We start from the raw sequence: 3935 nt of genomic DNA, 5'->3' as shown, positions 1-3935 counted from the left end.
AGACAATTTAAGGACAATAAAAAGTAGAAGATATTTACAATATATATATTCAACAAAGAACTTACATTTCAAATATGTAAAGAACCAATGTAAATCAATAAGCAAAACCAACAACAGTTTTACAGAATGGGTAAAAGAGAACACCCATATAACTAATAAACTTGGGAAATACTATCCACCATCATTAGTAATTAGGAAAATCCATTTTAAAATCACAATAGAGTGTTACTACACAACCAGACTGGTTTTTGTTTTTTTTTCAAAGCAGACTATATCAAGTATTGGTGGAGAGGGGCGCCTGGATGGCTCAGTCGGTTGGGCCTCTGCCTTCGGCTTGGGTCGTGATCTTAGGGTCCTGGGATCAACCCCTGCATGGGGCTCTCTTCTTGGTAGAGAGTCTGCTTCCCCCACTCTCTCTGCCTCCTGCTCTGCCTACTTGTGATCTCTCTCTCTGTCAAATAAATAAATGAAATCTTTAAAAAAAGAAGAAGAAGAATTAGAATGGAAACTCTCCAACATTGCTCGTATAGATGTAAATTGGTGCAAACATTTTGGAAACCAATTTATCATTATGTACTGAATCTGAAAATACTCATATCCTTTGATACAACATTTCCACTTCAAGTTCTATAGCTAAGAGAAATGCATGATTATGAACACCAGATTCTTGCAAGGATGTTCATGGTACATTATTTGAAATAGCCAGAAGTTAAAAAAAAAAAAAAATAGCCAGAAATAGCCAGTACAAATATCCATGAAGAGTAAACAGGATACACAAATTGTGAAATACTCAGATTATCTTTTGGAAAAGGGTAATGACTGAGAGAGAGCAAAAGGGAAGTTTATGGGGTAGTACCAGTGTTGTTGTTTTTTTGTTTTTGGGTTGTGTTTTTGTTTTTGTTTTGTTTTTTTTTTTTACTTGAGTGACAATAACATTGGTATGTCTATTTGGTAAAAATTCATCATGCCACTATATCAAACATACATATATATGTGTGTGTGTTTGTATATATGTGTACATGTATGTTATATGTCATAAAAAATGTTTACCTTGAAAAATGCTGTGGGAATGCAGATTAAGTACTCATTGAAGAATTTCGAGAGCTAACGTCTTGTTGATTTGTTGGCCGGTGTCACAGTGGCTCTTCTTCAGGAGGAGGCAGAATCAGTAAGACGGCCAACTGACCTACTTTCTATGAGGGGACATAAGATGGGAACTTTCAGATATGTTCCACCAGAGCCAAATCAATGTACCCCCTTTGCAAACAGCAGGCCAGAAATTAGTTGCTCTCTTTCCAGAGTTGGTAATGGATTCACACCAATTCAACTCTACTTTCTCATCTTCCACCCCCACCCACCCATAATCATGGCCATTTATTTTATAGTGCTCAGGAAAGATGGGCCTGCAATCTTCGTCCCTAAATGAGAAAAAGGTAGCTGATCCCTGTGGTACTTTGGGCCAGCTTTCTTGCCCCCCAGCGCCTACTTGGCAATGCTTTGGGAAAGCAGTCTGGACTAGAGAAATAGCTGTAGAATCTGGACACATGGGTAGTGGGGGAAGATGTGGGTTGACGTGGGAGGAGATGGCTGAGCTAGAACCCTGGAGACGTCAGTGCCAGCAGTCAAAGAGAACATAGACCTAGAGATGCCAGAAAAAAAAGTGACTGCAAAGGGTCAGTCAAGAAGCAAAAAGACACCATAAAATCAGGAGATGGTTGTTCTAACAGGTCTATACATGCTCTCCAGAAAGATTCTGATTCTGCCCATGAGCCTCAAGGAACAGGAGGGAAAAGGGCAGAAGCAGGCCCTGACTCCACATCTCGGCCTTCCAGCCACAGAGGCTGAGAAGATGAGACAGAAGCTCACTGTCTTTTACCTAGGATATTTCAGAAACAAAATGACATCGTCCCCTCCTCCACATTACAAGTGCATATTGTCCCAGACCTTCAGAGGCCCTGAGGCAGAGAATGTTGAATCCAATACAGACAGCTCTCTGGGCAACACTGGGAGTGGTTCAGAAGAGTCACAAGTGAGGGGTCAGTGGCCCAGTAGAACTAAATTAGTGTCCAACTACAAATACTCATTTGTCACATAAATGCAAGGTTTGATGCAACTCACTGGGACAGAGATAAAGGGAGCCCCCCCGCACAAGGAGGTGAGGAAAGTGGTTCTTGACTCAGCATTCAGGATGCCTCTTTTCCTACATTGTACCTTTCTCTTCCACCCCTGTTTAACCTCAGAAAATTCATCGCCCTGTGACAAAGAGAAAATAAAATGAAATTAAGCCAGTTTCAGCACCTTGACCTCTGCATTTCTATTCTCAAGTTTCTAAGCTTACTCTCTTAAGCATCCCTTAAAGCAAATGATCTGTCCTCCCAAACACAGGCTCGGACCCTCCTACTAGGAGCACCTCCCTCCAAGAGCCCTTTCAACTAAACCACAGCGCTCTATGATCCCATGAGTTGTTCACTCTCAGTTCTCTCGGTGCTCTGGCCTCTCCTTACCTGTTCACTGGTTCTCCTATTCCCAAGGGGAGATCTCTGCTAGAGGTGAGCTCTCTCTCCACGCCCGTTGCCTCCACCCCCACCTACCTTGGCTTCATGCTCTGCTCCTACTTCATCCCGTTCCTTTCCTTTCAAACACCTTCACTTAAGTGAAGCTGTCCCTAGCCTTCCCGAGGCTTGACCTCCTTCTGGGACCTTGTATACCACAGTTGCAATCTATAGTTTGCACTTGTTGTATCCCACAGAGTGTGTGTGGAGTGTTTTAAAATATGGACAACTGAAAAAAAAAAATATGGACAGCTGTAGGCCCAGGGTTATCACCAAAGCTGTCTTGTAAAAAGTCTCACAGGGTGACATTCTTTAGCTTCATGAATATTTGCTGGTCCAGGATTAGTCTCCTGAACTTGGAGGCTTGGACACCAAATGTGCCATCATAGCAGACTGCTTCCTAGGAAGGGTTTATATGACCCAAGTTCATAAGTCCCACTCGCTCGGAGCCAGTACAGGAGAGTGGTGCTGAATTGGAGATGTAGGCCAGACCTAGATTCAGACTCCAAATCTACCCCCTTCTGGCTGTGCAATTTTACACCAAGTACTGAACCTCTCTGGGCTATATTTTCTTGTTTGTGAAATGGAGATATTAGCAGTAACACCCTCAAAGATTGTTATGATGATTGAATAAATTAATACATACAAAATGCTTGGAACAAAGCCCAGCCTGTAGTAAGCACTCAGTAAATGTTAACTATCTTTTTTTAAATTAAATCAGAAGAGTAATTTATAATGACAAATATAAGTCACCCAAGAAAGTTATATTCATAAAATTTAGTTAGCCTAGTCTCAGTTTGATATACGTGGACCAAGACCAAATAGACTTTGTTACAGGATTCAAATAATGAGGAGCAGGAGAGCATGATGGATAAGAACTTCGGCTTTCAATCCTGGTTTAGCGCTTAATTGAGTAACCTTGGGGACTACTTTCACTACTCTAAGCCTTAGTTCCTCATCCATACAACAAGGCTGATGACAGGATCTTCATCATACGGTTGTTAAGATTAAGGGAAAAAGTCTACAAGGGCTTCACACTGTGCCTAGCACACAGAAACCAGTCAATATACAAAAGCTCTCATTGTTAATAGTTAAGGCCCAGTCCAGTTTTCATTTCACTATGGTCAGCAACCTCTGGAAAAAATCAACCTCTCTTTCTCTCCTTTCATTGTTTTATTTTCTTCAACACCCAGATAGCATCGTCTGACATTATGATCCCTGGGCAAACTCATGAAAAACACCCACAAGACCTAGATTATAACACAGAAGTAGATTATAACATGTGCCTAGATTATAATACATGCTGGTCTACAGTGAAGAGGCAGTGCCAGGAGGGAAGACCCACATTTGAGGGCAACCCTGCCACTGTTACTTGTGTTCTGT

Source organism: Lontra canadensis, unplaced genomic scaffold (genome assembly GCF_010015895.1).
Source record: "Lontra canadensis isolate GAN:19392208 unplaced genomic scaffold, GSC_riverotter_1.0 scaffold61, whole genome shotgun sequence".
NCBI classification, from domain to species: Eukaryota; Metazoa; Chordata; class Mammalia; order Carnivora; family Mustelidae; genus Lontra; species Lontra canadensis.
The sequence above is the reverse complement of the archived record's forward strand: the minus strand, read 5'-3'. Positions refer to the sequence as shown.